Source organism: Lissotriton helveticus, chromosome 1_1 (genome assembly GCF_964261635.1).
Source record: "Lissotriton helveticus chromosome 1_1, aLisHel1.1, whole genome shotgun sequence".
NCBI lineage: Eukaryota > Metazoa > Chordata > Amphibia > Caudata > Salamandridae > Lissotriton > Lissotriton helveticus.
This window is the reverse complement of record NC_136057.1, coordinates 565,741,625-565,764,456: the sequence shown is the minus strand read 5'-3', so window position 1 is coordinate 565,764,456 and position 22,832 is coordinate 565,741,625. Positions and strand designations below refer to the sequence as shown.

The 22,832-nt window shown below is 42.7% G+C and overlaps 1 pseudogene; it reads right to left on the bottom strand.

The window, feature by feature from the left end:
- Window positions 1–21,378: 21,378 nt before the first annotated feature.
- Window positions 21,379–21,482, bottom strand: LOC144781154 (U4atac minor spliceosomal RNA; annotated as a pseudogene).
- Window positions 21,483–22,832: the final 1,350 nt, after the last annotated feature.

Below are 22,832 nucleotides of genomic sequence, written 5' to 3'. Positions count from 1 at the left end.
CCTTATAAATGTTTAGCCATGCAACGGCTGATGTTGTTGCACCAAGGATATTGTGCTGCATAACTAAACACTTACAAGGTCCCAAAGGCGAGACCTATTGGCTATGCCAATGCTTGTTTTAAGTTTATTTTTGTTATTAAAATTATGTAATGTTTTTTGTTAAATATAAATATAGATATATATTTTTTTTAAGTGTAGTCGCATAACCATCCTGTACCTATCTCAGTAGGTGCGCGGATTCAAGCCACTGTAGTGTAGTTCCTATATTCCCAATAGGCTCTGCGCATTAGAATAATATATAATATAGTTTAGACGTAGGACTGAGGTCGACTAGGTCTCTATCGAATATATTAAACTTAAATGTGAGTGCCAGCTAGCTCAGAGGTCACTAGAAACGTTCACGAATAAACAAGAAGGGATTCGTTTCTGACAACCGCATAAACATGACAACTTTGTTTCCCAAGAATAAGAATTCAATCGCTAGAGTCGCGGAAACAATAGATAGCTATATTACTCAGTCATTCGTGCATGCTTCGTTTCACCAGAGGTGCTGAGAAAATAGAGAGACGGGCGTTTTCAATAAAAAGTATTAATTGAACAGTCTTCTTTCTCAAGCATGAGAAATGTACTGCTACAATCGTAATACTGGTTATAAAGTACAGGGTATATAATACGAAAAGTATTAAAAAGTAGTACTGTAAAAGCATGATATGGTTTCTAAGCCATAAATTGCCTAAAACATATAAAATACATACAGTGATAAAATAATGACTAAAAGTACTCAACTGGTGCTTCTAAAATACGCCTACCCAGGTGTACCTAACCTAAATCTAGTACAAGGGAAGAAGTAAGTGAGGAGTAGCTTAAGTTAAGTATTTCTCTGCCAAGATTCTATCCAAGAATTCTCTAAGTGTCTAATCAGCTCCGTACCTTGGTTTAGAATGAAGGAGGTCTTGTATCTCTATCTTAGGACTCGATATCCCAGCAACCTGCAAGGGTAGCCTGGAAACACTGAAGCTGGATTTCTCGGCAAGAGAAAAGACAGCGTCTCTCAGTGCGTCAGCTTGAGGGTCGGCTTCCTTCGGCACTTGCTGCTGCAGGGCGTCGGGCAAGTAGTTAGTCGATCTGCTCCAAACCACCGTGTGTTTGTCTGGGCAAATGTAGGCATATTTATACCTTGAAGGTGCCGAGTTTGACGTATGATTGGACTTAATAACGTCACTCAACGACTGAGTTCTTTGAAATCTCCATGATTTCCTAGATAAATTAGTATTCAGGCAAGGGTAAGTCCCTTGCTGCTGAAGGCGGGTTTCTCTAAGAAATCGTTGTTGATTCTTGGAACTTAGTCGAAGTAGCCATGCCGTATTTGGGCTGCATAGGCTCAGTCTAAATATGGTAATGATTTCTATGCCTAAATAAGGATAGGATAATCTATACCAATATAAGGGCATGAATCGGGAAATTTTACACTAGGGTCCTAGATTCATTTACAACACCCCCATATTGGCAAAGTCGTGAACTATGAGCGTTGGGTTAGCGATGGGTACGTGGCGGCTGCTGCCGCGTAACGTCATACACGTATAGGATCGCGTCGTGTACGAGTTTCGTATGCGACGGGTGCCATGTGCCAGGCCCTACATAATGTCATATACGTATGGGATTGCGTTGTGTGCGTTTGGTATGCAACAGATGTGCAGTGCCCCGCCCCATGTAACGTTATGTATGGGTACGGTGAGCGACTCCCGCTAAAAAAAGATATGTTTAAAACATATATGTATACTAGTTTAATATGTATAATAGACCAAGATATTATGTAAGCTTATTATAAAAATCATGTTTCAAATTGCAAAAAAATTATATTACTCTTAAATATACTTTTGTGAAGTCGTGTCGGATGCGCGCTGGGTGCGTGCTTGGTGAATGCTAGGTGCTCGACTCCCATGTGACCTTAGAAGAAAGCATTTCATTGGTTCATAAGGTTTTCCATTCTAGAACTTGAAGGACCCCATCCATTTTTTTCATTCTTTGTACACCATCCCAGGAAAGACACCTGCTGTGTTTTTTGAGCTGCTTTATATATTTTTGGGCGTTTTGCTACTTGAAGACGCCTGGCTTCTTCGACTCCGATTGTGGATGTTGGTTCTGAAGAAGAGGAATTGGACACGCCTTTATATAAAAAAGAAGGAATACTTTTTGTGTGGACATTTTTCACCATTCCCGGTGGTGAAAAAAAAGTCAATGCATGCAAGGTCAGCTTCACTCTTTGTCCTAGACCACTGTCGAGGGGAAGTGACAGAAAGTATTCGTACAGAACCTCTAGCATGCTGTAACATCTTCAGACAATTCACCCCCGACCTCTGACACGCGAACAACTGCGACGTGCCCAACAAGAGATGCAACAGATTACCAGGGAGCTGGTTCAAATACTTCAGGAGCCTCAAGCTCCTCATCTCAAGGTCCGGACATTCTTCCTGAATTTGATGATCTGCAGCAACACTGCACTGCATCAAGTTCAAGACTGTGATTTGTTGCAGGGAGCAACTGTGGATGATGTTGTTCGTGCAGCAAGATATCACCACTGTTAATTTTTTTTATGGTTGCAATGACTGTTTAATTGCAAAAGTTAAAACGTAGTTCTGTTGTTTTTCCCGTTTTTAAAAAACAACACTAAAAATTATACAAAATGGTTTAAAAACACAAAAAAATTATAAAAGCAAAACAAGAAGAACAAATGAGTTCTTTTCAGAACTACCTTACCTGATTAAAGAAAGAGAAATGCCTGCATGCTAATGCGTGGGTGATTGCATGAGTATATGTGTAGAGGTTTAGGAGTAAATGAGAAGTGTGTAAGTGGTTAGAGGACTGCATGAGTAGTGCATAGGGAATTGCAGCAGTGCATGTGTTTGTGACTGGGTCATTGCATGAGTCCCTTGGGACTGACTGGATGATTAGAGTACCGCAAGGAGAGTGCTTATTGAATTTATTAGTTCCTTGGGTATTGGCGGAGTGTTTGGATTAATACATGGTAGTGGCTGGGTCACTGGGACTGACAGGGTGATTCCTAGATTACATGGGTTCTACCAGGGGAATTGAAGCAGCAAATGAGAAGTGTGTAAGTGGTTAGAGGACTGCATGAGTAGTGAATAGGGGATTGCAGCAGTGCATGTGTCTGTGACTGGGTCATTGCATGAGTACATGGGTACTGAGTGGATGATTAAAGTACTGCAAGGAGAGTGTGTGGTGAAATTATAAGTACTTGGGTATTGGCGGAGTGTTTGGATTAGTACATGGTAGTGGCTAGGTGACTAGAGGAGTGCACGGGGAGTCACAGTGTGATTGCTGGACTGCATGGGTACTACCAGGGGAACTGAAGGAGCTAATGAGAAGTGTGTAAAAGGTAAGAGGACTGCATGAGTAGTGCACAGGGGATTGCAGCAGTGCATATGTTTGTGACTGGGTCATTGCATGAGTACATGGGTATTGAGTGGATGATTAGAGTACCGCAAGGAAAGTGTGTGGTGAATTTATTAGTTCCTTGGGTTTTGGCAGAGTGTTTGGATTAGTACATGGTAGTGCCTGGGTGACTGGAGGAGTGCACGGGGAGTGACAGGGTGATTTCTGGGCTGCATGGGTACTACCAGGGGAAATGAAAGAGTGAATGAGAAATGTTTAAGTGGTTAGAGGACTACATGAGTAGTGCATCGGGGATTGCAGCAGTGCATGTATTTGTGACTGGTATCAAAAACAGATAACCTCTCCTAGAACATTATCAATCTATAGTTGAAACATCCATTACTTTATACATAGAATCATAGTCCCACACAAACTGGTTTATTTAGAAAAACATATGATTTTTATTCTTAATGGTCCAGAGAAAGCAACAATTTCATACAAGATATATATACAAATATGTACAATTCAATTAAATCAACATCACACAGCCCTCATTCATACTAATACTCACAGGCATCCTCTCAAGCAACCACGACACCATGCATCATAATAAAGGAACAAAACGATCATGACAAACAGAGTTACAAGCAAAAGGGAGACGGACAAAAGTTAAACAAGCAAAAGAAAGTGCCGAAGCGCGTTTCGGAAAGGACAATAATCCACAGTTCCTTCATCAGGGCGCAAGGAAAACAATATCATATATGCACTTGATTGGGATAATTGGATTACTTCAATTATTACAACAATATTGAATCTTTTGAAAAGACGAAACCAGGGTATCGTAGGGCTGTTTCTTGCGACTTGAAATGAATGAATACAGTCTCGAGGAGTAGAAGGGGCCCGCCTGGGTTTAAAGTTAGCTGAAGCCCACCAGAAGTCCAAGGAAAATGCCTAAAAAAGGATTTCCAAGGCGAGGACATCAGTATAAAGGAAGGACAATTGAAGAAGCCCACGGGTTACTGAACAAACCGGAGTCCTGTGCAAATAAATTCCATTCAAATCAAGGTGGGCCAAGCCAGATAAGTGGCCCCTCGATGTTAACAGTGTTACCAAGGGTGAGGAAGGCTTCCTCCGAATATGTAAGGCTGATTAGAAAAAATGTGAAAATACGAAGAGGCAGCACGTCATCCAGAATTTCACCAGCGAGTGAATGAGAAATGTTTAAGTGGTTAGATGACTACATGAGTAGTGCATCGGGGATTGCAGCAGTGCATGTGTTTGTGACTGGGTCATTGCATGAGTACATGGGTACTGAGTGAATGATTAGAATACTGTAAGGAGAGTGAGTGGTTAATTTATAAGTGTTTGGGTATTGGTGGAGTGTTTGGATAAGTACATGGGAGTGGCCGTGTGACTGAAGGAGTGCACGGGGAGTGACAGAATAAATGATGTTCCGCATGGGTACTACAAGGGGAATTTTAGGTACGAATGAGCAGTGTGTAAGTGGGCAGAGGACTACATTGGTAGTTCATAGGGGATTGCAGCAGTCCATGTGTTTCTGACTGGGTCATTGCATGAGTAAATGGGTACTGAGTGGATGATTACAGTACTGCAAGGAGAGTGTGTGGTGAATTTACAAGTGCTTGGGTATTGGCGGAGTGTTTGGATTACTACATGGTAGTGGCTGGGGGATTGGAGGAGTGCACAGGCAGTGACAGGGTGATTGCTGGACTGCATGGATACTACCAGGGGAATTGAAGGAGCGAATAAGAAGTGTGTAAGTGGTTAGAGGACTACATGAGTAGTGCATAGGGGATTGCAGCAGTGCATGTTTGTGACTGGGTCATTGCATGAATACATAGGTACTGAGTGGATGATTAGTGTACGGCAAGGAGAGTGTGTGGTAAATTTATTAGTTTGTTGGGTATTGGCGGAGTGTTTGGATTAGTACATGGTAGTGGCTGAGTGACTCTAGGAGTGCACCGGGAGTGACAAAGGGATTTCTGGACTGCAAGGGGACTACCAGGGGAATTAAAGGAGTGAATGAGAAGTGTCTAGGTGGTTAGAGTACTGTATGGATAGTGCAGAGATGAATGTAGAACTGCATGGATAGTGTTTGGGTTACTTAATCTTACATTATCGATAGTAGATATAAAAGTCTTTGAAACAATGTTTGCAGTTCTTTTTTATAATCAGAATTTTAAATACTTTCAAACTTTAGAATTTTGGTCTGTAAAATAGAAGAAAAAATGACAGTTATAACATATAATATTATAGTTTAAAGTACACAACATCATTTTACCATTACATAACATATTCAGTTTGCCTTTTTTGCTGTTCTCAGAATCTATTGAAGTTCACCATAGACAGTGATTTCAATCCTGCTCATCATGTGACAACGGGCAAAAAATACAATCAATAAGATTGTTAACAAAAAAACATCTGTGTTCAAAATATTTTCAATAAACTCAACTATGTGTTCAGATTTCCTAAAAAAATCCTCAATAATATTCCATATAATACAAAGATCAATTATATGAAATGCTTCTTTCTAAAACAATTTTCTAAATAAAATAACAAAGAACAGAAAAGATAATTGAATCAGCAATTCTTGATATTTTCCCTATAGTCTAAATGATGGTTTTGAAAACATTTGAAGTGAGAATACCAACTTCTTAATTCATATTAACATCTTTCCAATAGGCCAAATGATGTTTCTGAAGTTCTTTGTATTACAAATCTCTAAAATAATCTCATTAATTCATAATGACATCTTCCCAATAGGCCGAATGATGTTCTCAGAACTTTGGCATCAAAAATGTTAGGTATGAATTTGGTAATTCATTAGGCAGCCGATATTTGAAAAGCAAATGGCATCATTACAATGTGTCCATCCTTTATTGCACTTTAAATAGACAGTGTAGTGTCCCAATGTTGTTGAAGGTACATCGTGGAAAATAATTGCTACTGCTTTGAAAGTTCTTCCTGATATTGATAGTTGACTTGTTACAAAAAGTGTTTTTAAAGTTTGCAATTTTCTTCCATCTGCTGTACAACGTTGTATTATTAAAATGATATATTGTCCAAATCTTTCTATAAATAATGTTGATAACATTTCTGACTTGTAGTGACTACACTCCATATTTTGATTAGCTGATTTAACAAATTTGTTAAAAGACACTGGGGCATATTATCAAGGAGGTTTATCTCTTCTTTTTTGGCTTTAAAAGCCAAGAAAGCGGAGATAAAATTATCTCCCTATTACCTAGCTGTCGCTAACACCAGTTAGCGACAGCTAGTAGGAGATAGCGGCCATCTTGGGCCCCACTTTGCATGTCAGTGATATTTATCACTAATGACATGCAAAGTGGGCGTGCCAAGATGTTAGCGACTGGAAACAGTCGCTAACATCGCTATCTTCTATTACCAACTTTTGGAGATATTCGCGCTAAGCGCGAATATCTCCAAAAGCTAACACCTGCCTTGAGCAGTTCTTAGCCATGTTATCCAATGGGAGGTGGATAACATGGCTAAGAGCATTAGCTCGGTAATGCATGAATATCGCTGACTTTTCAGCGATATTCATGCATTGCGGCCGTTTTTTATCGCATTTGCGATGAACCTTGGTAATACCAAGGTTTATCTGCGATAAAAATCACCGCAGCTCAGCGGTAAAATTTTCTCTCTAACCAAGCAATAGCGATAATTATCGCTATTGCTTGGTAATATGCCCCACTGTTTTACAATCTGGTATTGTCAAATATATGAATCTTCAGTGTCTATGTTAGTGGTAGAAGTAACTCTACAATTTTCACATTCATGTTCCCATCTGTAACGAACTCCAAACAGATTTTAAATTTGTATTCCTTCATCTTCCAATACTGCAAGCATAAACATACAAATTTCTTGAGCATCTTGCTGTACATTCTGTGTAAATTGTGAAGAACCAGAACATATATCCAGAAGATTCGGAATGACAAAAACACTTTGAATTTTAGTTTTATTAGTACTCCATTTTTGAAAAATAGAATGCAACAAGGAACAAAACCTTTTTTTCTCGATTCTCCATAATTTGTTGCAGGAGATTTTCTAGAAAATATATGACATTCACAACTACATTAGCATAGCAGTTGATACCTGAACTTTTTTCTAACTGATATCCTACAATGTCTTCAACAGTGTCCTTTTTCTTTTTGTTTGAAATGTCAACATTCTCTTGATTTTCTTTCTTCTTTCCAATCTCACTACAGAGTTTCTCCTATGCTCTTTTCGACCTACTACACGCTTTACATATACAGGATATTCACCTAAGTTCGGAGCATACAAACTTCTTACCCGATTATCCTCTCTTACACAATTTGCATCTGCACTAATCTTTCGCTCATCAAAATCAATCAAATACAATCCAGATAAAGTTCTGACTCGGGACAATGCAACATATGCCATTCCCTATTTAAACTACTTCCAATGTTTACCAAAGCACTGTCTACACTTAAACCTTGAGATTTATGAATTGTCACTGCATATGCTAAAGAAAGAGGAAACTGTTTTCAACGAACATACAAATCTTTAACAATAAAAAAACAAACAGAACAACGTCCAATCTGTTTTACCTCTTCAATCTGATCAAATTTAATCTTCAAAAATTCAATTGCATCTCTATTTTGATAATTAACAAAATCAACAACTTTTCCCATTGCTCCATTCACGAAACCTTTTTCCACATCCAAATTACGCCGTAAAATTATCCAACAGTTTTCACATACATATAAATTATTTTCTGAACCAGCAGTCTTAGATATAGATTTTGCCAATGAATCCAATTTTGTTTTTGACTTTTCTGACAAAATAATAGCAATCCCTTTATGTTCTATTTTATAAATGGCTTCCATTTTTATTATTGGTTGTCTTTCCAGCTTCAAAAGTTCTTCATTGAATGTAGAATACTCTCGGGGTATTGACATTAGGCAGATTATTGATTTCTTTTCTCCAATTTTTTAATATATTATTTCTGGAGCAACATTTTCATTTGGAAACAAGTTTGTAAGTAGTCGACTATGCAAAGCTTCTTTGCCATGTTCTGTCAATACACCAATTCTTATATCTTGAAGAATGCTTCCATAATCTTCATCATTTGCCTCTCGCACATTTTTGATAAGTTCTTTGTATTCAAAATATGACCAAATGTTCACATTTCCAATACTTCCCAAATGTTTCCTTATCCTTTCCACTGTACCTTTCAAACATTTTTTATTAACCAATAAGAAACTTGCTTTTTAAACAATGTAAAATGCACCCTATTTTTGGATATACAATGTTCTTAAACAACCGATCAATTCTCTTCTTTCTTAAAATAGCACCTTCTCCACCATTTTAGATACCTCTCATTCTTCCAACTGACTACTTCAGCTACAGACATCTTTTGATTACCTACAGATATCCCTTCAAAATGTTTTCTGTGTTAATTGTTGGACACAGCTATTTATTCTAATGCAAAAGGTATGCTGAACACAGAGGTATTGAAAAAGACCTAGCATTACAAAATGTAGACATTAAATGGATTGGATAGAGAGGATTAAAATGGCAGCAATTGATGCCTTTGGTTAAAACCTTTTTGCATCTCCAAGCCCCTGACCTCATGATTATGCACTGTGTTGGCAATGACCTAGTCACATTGACTGGGGTAGGTCTGGAATTGCTAATGAAGGACACCTTTGCAGAATTGATGTTTCTTTTCCCCAAAACTGTCTTTGTATACATATGCCAAAAACAGAAATGGAATTGGTCCAAACAATTTTGTCCTCAGATTGAGAAAGCTAGAAAAAATGTAATTAACGCTCTTTCTGCTTAACCATAGTAGGGGATCCATTTATAACAACAATCTTCATTTCAATATGGATGGCATTTACAGAAGTGACACTTCACTCATGAAGAGTGTTTCCCAACAACCTGAAGCTCTGCATCCGCACTTACATGTAGCTACAACAATCTCCCAATGAAAACAAGGGCTCTTTTTAGAGCCACTCAATAACACAACATATAGCCTAGGTTTATATAACAAAATATTCATTATTTTTGCTTTGAGTCGCACACCCAGTGTGACTAAAGGAGCCATGCACCCCTGGCGTTCACACCAGGGGGCCGCGCTGGGAGCCGTGCATCCCTGGTGTTCACACCAGGGGCCAGGCTAGGGTCGCGAGTCAAAAAGTTTGGCAAAAAAACCCCATCTACTACCAATAATTTATGACAACCAAGTTCTTGAGAAGCACGAAGAAGGGCAAAAACTCCACCCAGTGCTTGAAAAACAATAATTTATATTCACCTCGGAGACCCCATCCCCCAGGGCAGGCCAAAATCTTTTCTAAAAAAAGGGAGGGGGAACATGTGGCCCCCATCCAGGGACATTTTTGGCCCGGGTACCCCATCCCCCAGAGCATACCCTCACAGTTGGGGACTGTGGGGTTTTAAGTTGGGGGATTAACTCCCCTTGAATCCTGAGGGTCCCTGGGGTGCACCTAGCCCACCAGGTACCTCCAGTAAGCGCCACAGAGCTGCATTGCAGAGAGGTGTAAAAAGGGGGATGGCCTCTGAACACCTCTCTGCAACACAGCTCCCTGGCACATACTGGAGGTACCTGGTGGGCTTGTTGGCCCTCAGGGACCCTCTGTATTGAAGGGGAATTAATTCCACAACTTACAACTGGCCAGGGTGTGTGTTTTGCACAATGGTGAAAGAAGGGGGTGGGGCCTGAGGTGACATGTCTGCAAACACACCCTGTAGCGCGTTTAAGTTGGGGAATTAATTCCTCTTCGATCCTGAGGGTCCCTGTTGGCCAACTAGCCCACCAGGTACCTCCAGTATGTGCCAAGGAGCTGCGTTGCAGAGAGGTGTTCAGAGGCCAAGCCCCTTTTTACAACACTCTGTAACTCAGCTCCGTGGCGCCTACTGGAGGTACCTGGTGGGCTAGTTGGCCCCCATGGGACCTCAAGATTAAAGAGGAATTAATTCCCCATCTTAAAACGTGCCACAGAGCAGGTTTGCACACATGTCACCTCAGAACCCGCCCCCTCCATTCACCACTGTGGAAACGCGCCTGTGGCGCCTTTTAAGTTGGGGGATTAACTTCCCTTGAATCCTGAGGGTCTCTGGGGTGCACCTAGCCCACTAGGTACCTCCATTAAGCGCCACAGAGCTGCCTTGCAGAGAAGAGTAAAAAGGGGCATGGCCTCTGAAGACGTCTCTGCAACGCAGCTCCCTGGCGCATATTGGAGGTTCCTGGTGGGCTATTTGGCCCCTGGGTACCCCCAGTATTCAAGGGGAATAAGTTCCCCATCTGCAAATGTGCCAGGGGGCGCGTTTGAAGAGTTCTGCAGGTAGGGGGCGGGGACTCCGGCGCGGTCGGTCTTTTTTTTAATACATTTTTTTAAGAAGAGGGCTATGTAGCCTCCCTTCTTTTTTGTAAATTTATTTGGAGGGGGGCTGCATTGCCCCCCTCCTCAGGCCATTTATGGCCCCAGGGACCCCATCCCCTGGGGCCGGCCTTTGTTTTTTAACATTTTTGAGGAGGGGGGCCGAGTGGCCCCTCTCCCGGGCCACTTCTAGCCATGGGGACCCCATCCCCCAGGGCTGGCCCTCTCTGTTGGGGACCATGGAGGGGTCCCCAATCTCTCCACTGTCCCGCCAGCTCCCTGCCTCCTGCATGAGCAGGCATAGCTTTTCCACAGGGGGAGCTGCTAAGATGCAGCTCCCTGTGTGGAAAAGCAATCAGCTTAGGTTTTTGGAAGAGAGCAGGTTTTCTGCTCTCTTTTCCAAAAATCAAAGCAAAGTTTGCTATGGCAGGGTGGGAGCCACGAGGCACCCACCCCGCCATAGCAAACTACAGTGTCCTAGGGGTGCGCACCCCGGGACACTGCAGGAGCCGGCCCTGGGGGTGCGGTCCCCAGGGCCGAGCAGCCCCCTCCCAACATTTGCAAGGCCCTGGGGGGTGGTGGTCGCCGGGGCTAGGGGGTCCATCATGGACCCCCAATTTTAATATTTAGATCCCCGGGGAGGTGACAGTCCCCGGGGCGTGTGGGGGGTTTGAGCCCCTGACACAGGTAGTTAATTTTTTTTAAATAAACCCCGGGGGTGGCAGTCTCCAGGGCTGCGGGGGGTCATGTGCCACCGCCAATATTTTATAAAGCCCCAGGGGGTGGTGGTCCCCAGGGCTTGGGGGGGCCTTTGAGCCCCTCACCCTTTTACTATAGAAGCCCTGGGGGGGTGGTGATCCCCGGGGCTGCGGGGGGCCATGAGCCCCCCGCAAATACTTTTGAAAAGCCTCAGGGGTGGCAGTCCCCGGGGCCCCCCATTACAATCTAAACCTTGCCCCCGGGACCTGGCCCACCCGGGGGCTAATTAATAACGAAGCGCGCTTCTTTTTTTTCATATTCGCAGCTGGATCCGTGGATCCAGCGTGCATCCCGCGATTTAAAAGAAAATGCTTTTTTTGGTCTTGGGGGTCCTTGTGGGACCCCCTGAGAAGGCCTAGGGGGTCAGTGTCTTTCTACTCTGCCCCTTCTTGTGTTTTGCACGTTTGTTTTTCTCTTTACTTGTGCCTCGGTTCTACCGAGGCACAAGATGGCTACTATCACTTCCTGATTTGAAGTGTTGACAGCCAATTAGCATGCAGCTCGTGATCGGCGCCTCTATAGCTCGATATTTTTTTTATTTTTATTTTTTCAGCAACTACTGAACGGATTTACACCATTTAACAAAAAGAGTTCTTTCTGAACCAAGTGCTACCTTTTTGCAAAATATGGTGTAATTCCGTTCAGCAGGTATACTCTGTTTGGCCAAAGAGTGTAATTCTGACCTTATAAATCCTGTCTTGCCTGCTTCTTCTCCTTAGCACTGCAGCTGAGATATGACTCTGCCTCATACCAGCATATAGCACAGCCATTGTGAAAGCCGATAAATCATTCAGGGCTCATATTTATATGTTGCACCTTAATGTTACCACCTAAATCCTCTTGATGATATGCAAGTACAAAAAGCCCAGTTTGTGAATATTCACAATTGCAAAGGGATTGAACATAAGAATAGCAATTTTTAGCTGTTTAAAGTTGCTAAGTAACAAATCAGTAAATATCCCATTTGTTATGCAATTTTAAGAAATTCTTAAAATGTTAAACTTCAAGCATTTGGAGGTACCATTTTAGCAGTAGCAAGTTAGTTTGTGACTGGTTTGTGAGTTGCTATGTTTTTTTAAAAAAGAGGCCCTAAGTCCAAAGGTAAAATTCTTGACTGGGCAAAGGTGTGAAAAGTATATTAGACTTCGGTGTTGGTGAAATTTGAAATTTCCTGCGGTGAATTTTCCAACCAAAAACACCAGAATCAGCGGGACCCTGTCCAACTATCTAGCTTCAAAAGCACATTCTCGAATACAGTCAGCAGCTTTGTCCCCCTAGAGGATTTTGATCTCCATTTCACAAACTAAGGGCCTCATTTACAATTTGGCGGACTGGTACATCATCGGAGACTTGACAGATGTCCCATCTTCATTACTACAAGTGCACTTTAGGTTAATGCACTTGTAATAGGGTGAGGGGAAATCCATCAAGTTTGTGATGCAGTACCCGTCCTCCAAACTCCACATTAGACCATAATTTGTAAGGTGACATGTTTCACCAGTAAAGCACACTCAGTGTATCTTACCTCTGCTCCATTATAGTTGGCCTGAAATTACGCATGCAGCCTAATAGACTGTGAGCAGTGATGTCTGATAGGCGCCTCACTTTTTCTAGCACTGTTTGGCCTAAAACTTTAAAAACTGGTTTATCTGGTTCCCATTACTTGATTTTCAGAAATTGGCTGTGGGACTATTATTGTGTTGCATTTTTACTTTTTAATTGCTTTAGTACCGTTAAATACTTTCCAAATTTTTACCTAAGTTCATCTTATCTGCTCTGGGCTATAGGTGCTAGAAGTTGAGCCCAGGCGTATTTATTGAACCCCTGTAGGGGACCTGATGGTGGGTTTATTACCCATTTTCTTAAAGTAAACCAACACTAGCTAAAAAAAGTTGTTGAAAGCACAATTGAAACATGTTTTATCTTCTTCGTTGCAAAAACATGTCTGTTGCATTGAAATTGGAAGAATAATGCAAACAAAATTGTTTACATATTAAACACCTAATATGTGTATAAATATATATAAATATATATATTTTTTAAACAAAGGTTAAAGCTTAGTTATAGTTACCTATACAAAGTTTAAACTACATAAACGTAAAAAATTCTAAAGTTTTAGTTATAACTTGCATTTACAATTTATCCACCACCTGCAAATTATTATAAGTAACGGACCTTGCTACACTACATACTCTTTTGAGTATACAGTGGAGTGGCATACAGTTGAGTGGCATACAGTGGAGTGGCATCCAATGGAATAGCGTAAATGTAGTGGGGTAGAGTGGTGTAGCATTCACTGAGGTCACATACAGTGGCGTGGCATACAGTAAAACAGTATAGAGTGTAGTGGCATACAGTGGAATGGCGTAGAGTTGAATAGCATACACTGGAGTAGTGTGTAGTAGGCATACAGTGGAGTGGCGTATACTGAAGTCGTAGAGTGCATCTTCATACAGTCTAATAGGGGAGAGTGGACTGGAGTAGAATGGGGTTGTGTATAACCCTGGGCGTAGTTTGCGTAGTAGCGCTGCGCGCAGCTATGCCAAGTGCACTTTGCACTACGCACACTACGCGTAGCTATGCGAACTGCATAGTGAGGTAGGGAAAATGCTGTTCGCACTGATTGCACAGTGCGGGATGCTTGCCCACACTGTGCAATCCTTGCAAATGGCATCTTGCACAGTGCAAGCAGTCATTTTCTGCCTCTCGAGTAGATTTGTATTTGAGCTGCAGCTTTCTCAATGCGGACTGGTAGTTTCTCATCGCGAGGGGTTGCGAGCATACGCGACCACTCCCAATGAGAAACTTGACCTCCTCGCATTGAGAATCTCGCCGGGAGGTTGTTTTTCCACGCTCGCGATCAGCAACTTGACGTTGAGGATCACGAGCATGCAAAAAATGCCCGCTACGCTAGGCGTTTTTGCACTGTGCTACGTGCAATTCGCGTAGTGCATAGTTGCGTAAATTACGCCCGCTCCGCGAGCGTAGCGTAGTACTACGCCCAGGATTAGTTGTGTATAGTGTAATACTGTAGAGTGGAGTGGCGTAGAGTGGAGTAGAGTGCTGTATAGTGGTTGGGAGTAGAGTGTAGTAGTGTACAGCACAGTAGAGTATAGTGTAATGACGTATAATGGAGAGGTGTAGACTGGAGTGACGAACAGTGGCAAGGGGTAGAGTGTAAAAGCATACAGTGGAGTGGTGTACATTGGAGTGGGGTCTAATCGAACAGTGTAGAATGAAGTGGTAGAGTAGCGTACAGTAGAGTGGCATACAGTGGAGTGGTGGACACTAAAGAGACGCAGAGCGGAGTTGTAAACAGTGTAAGAGCATTGAGTGGACTAGTGTAGAATTGAATGCTGTGCAGTGAAGTGGGGTAGAGTGTAATAATGTATAGTGGAGTAGCGAACAGTGGAGTGGAGTATAATGGAGAGGTGTAGTGTAGGTGTAGGTGTAGGTGCAGTGGCATGCAGGGGAGTGGGGTAGAGTGAATTAGTGTACAGTGAAGTGGAGTGCCATACACTGGTGTGGCGTACCGCGGCATTGCTTACAGTGTAATGGCATAGACTGGAGTCTCGTATAGTGGAGAGGCACAGAATGGAGTGGCATAGAGTAGAATAGCATATAGTGGAGTGGCTAAAGTGGCGTGGCATATGGATGTATGTGAAATTTAGCATCAATGTAAATTATGATGTGCAAAGTAATGCAAAACAGTGAATTGCACTGCCTTGAGTTTCTCCAGGCTTAAGAATGCAGAGCATCACATGGTGGCCTTGCTTTCTTTTGTAAATCTGACATAGTATTGCATTGCCCATCCAACACCATGGGGGACGCAAGGCGCCACAATCCAATAATGCGATTAGTTAAATTTTGAGTCATGGTATGCTGTGATAGCATGGTACATGGCGATGATAAGCTAGTGCATAATTGGGAAATACTGCTTTTAGAGAAAGAAAAGGTAGCCATATTTGTTTACTACACTTTGGCTGTGTTCAGTTTTAGGGTCTTAGATATAAGTAATAATAGGTCCCTATCTAGTACCACTTTATTAAAGTGGTAATATGTAAGGAAATATATTTATATGTTTTATATATTCTCAAATATGTTCATGCCCATGTACTGCAGTACTTTAAAAATAAATTGTGAAATTCTTTGAAAGTACTGCAGTGACAGATATCTCTAACTTGAAATGCCTTATAACTTAAAAAATGCTTACCCTACTTAACTGCAATATTTGAAAACTATCATCTCTGCACCATAATGTATAATTCTGCAAAAATTCATGCAAATTCATTTAGCTATTTTTGTGCTATGTAAAATACAATAGTCTATGGAAATGCATTGGAGGAAAAATGCGTTTGAGACCCACTTTTATCTTTGCTCTCCCCATAACGATTCACCACAAAAATGTACATCATCTCAAAATGTAGAAAATGCTATAGGTCTGGAGCGTTTTGTGTTGAATCGTCAAATGGGTGTAAATGTATTAGGGAGCTACTGTCCAAGGAAATCTTATGTTTGGGAAAACTAACTACAACTACAGAGTGGGAATCAGATTTAATGTGATCTTTCTTTTTTTTCTATTGTATTTCTCATGAATTTTGTTTATTGGTTTACATGATCATGTGACCATTAATGTGTTTTTCAGTTGTTCATGTAGTAATTCTGAAACTTTACACATGCAGTCTAGTTTACATTTTTAGTTTTCTTGCAACTTTTAGTAATTTAGAAATCTAAAATGAATGAAAGTAAATCATTTTTGCTATAAAAATAAGGATTTTTTCTTAATGGCTAATTATCATGTCCTCCAAATACTAGTTTGTGTCCCTCACTGCTAGGTAAATTTTTCATTTTGTTTCACAGGGGTACATAAGAAAGATGGCTTTTGTTTTGCTGTTGGGTCAGTTTTATTTTGTGAGCGAGTTAGCATGCAAAGAAAACATATGTAGATTAAGATGTATTTCATTTGTTATACATGTGTTTAGAGGTTTCCATTAGCATGTGGCCATAAATGGGTCTTTTAGTTGGTCTTGTAGTCTAGTTTAGTTTTTGAGTTTCCTTGCTACTTTTTGTAGTGTTGTGCTACAAGATATTACTGAGTTGAAAACTTTATAACTTAAGAAATACTTAGGGCACTATTTTACGATGTTCTTAGGAAAGGCTCTGGATGGGATTCGGCATGCAGAATCCGATTTGGAAACCTTGTTCCCTTACGAATCATACAGATTTCCCAATGACCGATTACGATGCCCGGAAACAATACGGGCAGTCCGAATTGGTTTTGAAAGGCAGTGGGACAGCCCGAGTCTTTCAGAGCCGAATCGTGCAGCTTTATGGACATGGTTTCCGGATGAGCGATTACGATGACCGATTCTGACAGTCGTTTCGATACGGTTTGCCCGAGATGAAACGGCTGCTGGAATATGTCTTTGGGGGCTCGTTGTGGGCCCCCCCTTACCTGGAGATGTATGAATGAAGCCCGTGGGGGTATCCAGGGAACCCCTCTTCCCAACCATGCCTAATTTAACAGGCACCATGGGGTGACTGCCATAGGGTCAAGGTTGTCCACAGCCACCCCGTTTTAGGTGGAGCCTATAGTGCTGAGCGCATGCGCTGCTCGCTATGCGAAGCATCCAGTAATGGAGTATGGAGTGGAAGCTCCGCCCACTCTCCGCCCCAGTTTTTAATTGGTACAAAATGGGGTGGTGATGGACGGAGCATCTGAACCAATCAAACACCCACACCCAGTCAACAGATCAGGGTTTAATCCATCACCGTTCTTTAGCCCACTCTGCCACCCCAGTTCAGACATGGCCATATGAAAACTAGTCTGACCCTGTGCCTCATGGGAACAGTCCAGCCCGAACTGCCAAGCCATTCCTTCCCTGGACCAGAAACAAGCTTCCTAGGACCGGTTTCTGGCATTTCAGCCGTCTGACTGACTGATTTGCATATGACCATGTCTGAACTGGGGTGGCTGAGTGGGCTAAAGAACGGTGATGGATTAAAACCATCACCGATCTGTTGACTGGGTGTGAGTGTTTGATTGGTTTAGATGCTCCGTCCATCACCACCCCCTTTTGTTCGCCATAAGTTGGCAGGGTATGCTCAGACGTGAGTCCCTTGCTCACTTTGCCACTGGATTCAAGCAAGCCTGGCTGAAGACAGCTGAAATGCCAGAAATCGGTCCTAGGAAGCTTGTTTCCCATCCAGGGAAGGCATGGCTTGGCAGTTCGGGCTGGACTGTTCCCATGAGGCACAGGGTCAGACTGATTTGCATATGGCCATGTCTGAACTGGGGTGGCAGAGTGGGCTAAAGTACGGTGATGGATTAAACCCAGATCTGTTGACTGGGTATGAGTGTTTGATTGGTTCAGATGCTCCGTCCATCACCACCCCCTTTTGTACCGCTTTGTTCACCATAAGTTGGCAGGGTATGCTCAGACGTGAGTCCCTTGCTCACTTTGCCACTGGAATCAAGCAAGTCTGGCTGAAGACGGCTGAAATGCCAAAAACCGGTCCTAGGAAGCTTGTTTCCGGTCCAGGGAAGGCATGGCTTGGCAGTTCGGGCTGGACTGTTCCCATGAGGCACGGGGTCAGACTGATTTGCATATGGCCATGTCTGAACTGGGGTGGCAGAGTGGGCTAAAGAACGATGATGGATTAAACCCCGATCTGTTGACTGGGCGTGAGTGTTTGTTTGGTTCAGATGCTCCGTCCATCACCACCCCCTTTTGTACTGCATGTTTTTAATTGGCTTGTGTCATTGTCTTTCGTAAATGCTGCCTTCTGATTGATTATGAGGCTTGTTAGTCGCTCCTTATTATGGCCATGTCGTCATTTGTACCCTCCCATGGCTACTGCCCCTTTACTTCGAGTGTTAGACCGTACGGGCCTTCTCACCCCCTTCTCCCCACTCCCTCTTCCCGCACTCCTGTTGTCCGTACTTCCCCCCTCCTGTTGTCCGTGATACAATGCAATAGGTCTCACGTATTTGCAAGTCCTATTGCATTGCAAATGTTTTTTTTTATTTTGCAGTTTTGTATAGTGCTTTCATCCTCCCGAGGTCTATGCAAGCAGTCCTGTTGAGCAATACTAAAAGTGCCTTCTAATTTAAGTGCCAAGAGGCCATTTTGTTTGTGATGTGCACTATGCCTATGGTCAGCGTTTCTATGAGTGTCTTGGTGTAAGAGTTTAGACTCCGCTGATACCACATTTCTTGTGCACTCACAAAGAGTGCTGAGTTTTATACGGCGTTGTCCCATTGACAGGAAGTTTTGACTTTTGAGTTTCTTGGGAAGTCGCCTTAAAGATACGAGCGAGAACAGTGTCCAGTGCGCACAATACAGTTTGATGTAGTTTGACCAACATATTTTTTCTTGCTCAGTCTTCAAGCGAGCCATTTCTACTTAGTTCAACAACAAGGGTTCCGATGTTACACATATTTGCCCTGAGGGTGTAGTTGCTTTAACATTTGCTCTGACGACCGGTGCAGAAACATAATTTGCTTTGACCCTCACCTTTCTGCACCTGTTCGCGGGGCATGTGCCCGTTTAATTTTCGCCAATTCATCCATGCGCGTGTCGGCCTTGTATACATCATTTGGTGCAATGTCGGTGCAAAGGCAGTGCCACTGGAGCTAGTTAGACTATATAATCTCAAAGGCACACATTTTATCATACACCTAAGGATGAACCCCAAAGTAATTATTTCGGAATGCAAACCTACAGCTATAGATATAGATGTCGCTTGTCAACCCACCAAGCTGTCGTTCTTTGCCCCTAGTCTCCTGGTGCAACGTTCAGTGGATAGGGTGTAATATGAAAAAGCCAGCTCAGTGTCCAAATGCCTTCTGCGTTAGCCCAGCTTTGCCCCCCGCTCAGATGCTTAGTAATGCATTGCTTATATAGCGCTTAAGCATGAAGGCAAACAGTCACTGTTAAAGATCGGTATTGTTTCTAGAGGCATTTATGGGGGTTCCATACGGTTCACCGCCTTACTGGTCACTTAATCATTCATCCTGTCACCAGGTTCAGGATATGTCATGAGTATAATGTAACCTTATTGTCACTATTTGATGGAGCGTGCAGGGTTCTGTAAGCGCGTCAATGCTCTTACTCACGGGGAAGAGGGTACAGAGTTACCACTAGAAAGTCCCCACATTTCCAACTCAGAGGGCGTTACCCCACATCTTACAGCGACCAAACTAGGGAGGCGGGGGACAGTGCCATGCAACAGCGCAATCTGCTCAGGAGCACACATGTTGCAACAGGAGTCCCTCCCGTGAGTGCAGAGATGGCGGGGACTCAGAAGCTTTCCATGCACAATGCTCAAGAGACTTAGTGAAAGTTATATGAACGTAAGGGAGGAAAAGTGTGCACGGGCGCATGTTGACATTGTGCACAATTCACCTTGTTTTTGTGGGCAAATATCTGTTGGTCAGACTATTAAAATGCTTTTGGAGACAGAGCATATTACACTCTGCCGTTGCGGAGGCTCGGGCGGGGGGCGACGGGGTAACATCGTTAGTGGGAAATTCTGCATAGGGCGACAAGAGCAAAACATTTGCACCGAACAAAGAATCACCTGATAACTGTATTTTGCATGGATAGTCCTATGTAATTGAGGGTTCAAAAGAGCCCAGTCTAAGGTGCAGCACAATGCATATAACCAAATGCCTAGACAGAAGGCACATTACTGGATACATGCGGGTCACAGTGGCGCCTTTTGGTCACGAGGGCTGCTGCTTACTTGCTCCTCGTTATGTCAGTAGCCTGGGTTTTATTTACCTTTGTGATCCTGCTGGGGTTTGCTCATATGTGTGGTGCAAGACATTCTAGCTGTGTGTGTGCCCAAGGGGACTTTTTGCACACTGCCATTTTCAACAAGTGCCCTGATTGGGTTGCTTCCCTGTTACCTATTCATCCACCCCATGCACCCACCCCACACCACCCCAACACCACCACTTCATGCTCCCACAAACTTTGTACATCAAGTTAGGTATGAGGCGGTTTCTGATGCTGCGCATTATATAAGCTTTTTGTGCATAAGCTGTTTGCGCTTCTCGAAGGCGCATATTTGGTTATGGGGGGCAACTGTTTTGCCGTTAGGCCGCAGTACCTCGAGGGAGGGAAACGATTAAGGGGCAGTCTTCCCTGGTGGTGGCCATGGACAAGATCACCATCAGGTGGTGCTAGCTGACAAGTGTCACACAGCCAACTTTGGCTTTTTTTATCTGACACCTCTGTGCCCACCGTGGCGAGCAGGTGTGTTTTTAGCACTCAGTAAATGAGTTAAAAAAATTCCACCTCAAAGAGTGTGGCTGGCAGGGTCAGATTGGCCGACAGGGCAACCCGGAGGTCTGGTCTACCAGATCATTATGTGGGCTGTTTCTTTGTTGTTGGCAGGTCCGTTTCATGGTCTTGTGGGCGGGTTGTGCTTTTCCTTTGTCTGCTATTAACGCACACATTTCATGCAGCAAGCACGTATGCAGACATTCTGCAATACTTAACAACAAGCATTAAAAATGCAATAGGTTTCGCCTTTCATTAAGTTAAAGCCATTTGTGTTGCTATACAATACCATTAGCAAAGAAAATCGCTTTAACTTAATCAAAGGCTAGACCTATTGCATTTTTTATTCCTATAGAAATGGAAGACTCTCAACACTTCCTCAGATGTTCGAGGACAAGAGTTAAAATAGTAATTCACCTAATTCTCATTCGTGGGCATAGTATAATGGGTGAACTGCTGTTTCATTTACCTCAACTAACAGTTTAAATGTTAGGGTCTCAGCAGCATTCCTTAGCCGCTGGCAAGAAATAAGCAGACATTCTCATCTGAGTCACGTGTTGTTAAGGTGTTAGCAGTGCTGCCCTCACTATAGGTTCATTGAACAGCAGCGCAACCCCAAGATAAGGATGATTGCTGAAGTAATGCTAGTGCATCGCTGATGAACAGCAAAGACCCTCATTTTGTTACGGTTATCTGGTATTTTAATATTGATTGGAAAAAAGTCTCGCTTTCTGAACAGTATTACGGCAGGAAGGTGAGCTTACTGAATCGACAGTCTTGTCCCCTCCCCATTGTAATGCAGCATTGCATCCCCTTCTCGTGTTGATTTGCATATTAACAGACAGAGAGAAAGGTTGAAACTCTGCCTGGGAAGGCTTGAGTTTTGCAGACTCGGCGTTTGGATAACTTTGTTTATTTAAAATGATAATTAAATGGACTAGCTTCAAATCTTGAATTCAATCTTCCAATATGTAATTGTGCATCTTTCTAAGTATTTAATGGTTCATTTTCCAAGATGCATTTTTTATCTCGTGGGTATGTCCCAGATCTATTAGTTCGAAGAGTTACATGAAACAAGCGTGGTACCGCAAAGGCAGCCACGTGTTTACTTTCGCATCCTGCTTTCACTTTAAGTGAAAGCACAATGCGAAAAAAAAAGCTGATAGGAAAAAAGTGAGTGGGGACTAATGAAGGAGAGAGTGTCATGCTGCCGGTAAAATATCAAATCCCGGTGGGCGAGGCCAAAAGGAGACAAGGCTGCAACAAAGAGGAACTAAGAAGCCTCCTTTACAATAAGAAGCCAGCGTTTTGCATACAAGATGATGCAAACCAATTAAAACGATGGGCGGTGCTTCGACCTCCGAGAGCTTTGGAATCTGTATTGTTTCCAAGAAATTCTCGTATGATGAGTGCAGCACATGCGCGCTGCTTTCGCCAGCCGAGACCTAAAAACATCCAAGTAGCATATCTTTATACGTTTACAACTATCCCAGTTTGAACACCTGGGCAACTTTTGCTCACTTTTTTAAGCTATGTGTTTCACTAGTTGGGAGGCATGTTTATTTTGGTGTCCTTCTGTCTTCTGTCCCAATCCAGCCCTGTTTATTGGATGCTAATCTGGAGCCAGACAAAGGTGTCACCCATGATTGCTGACCCATGACACGTGGCCTCTTAGCCAGATGCGTTGTCTCCATGTCCACACAGCATTGGGGCCTGCTGCCAAGGCCATGGTTCCATCTCTGGAGCCACATCTTAAATGTTTGCTCCCAGGATTTGCTGCAAGAAAATCTGCCACGAATCGCAGTAGAAAACTGTGTGAAAGTTAATTTCTTCGCACCCTCCATTGGAAGAAATAGTGCCTGAATGGTGCGTAATTCTCAATTTCTAGAAGCAATAACTGTAATCTGGCTCAAATGTTGCTCATCCTAATGATATCAAATTATCAGGTTCGCAATCTGCAACGATGCAGAGCGGGATATTT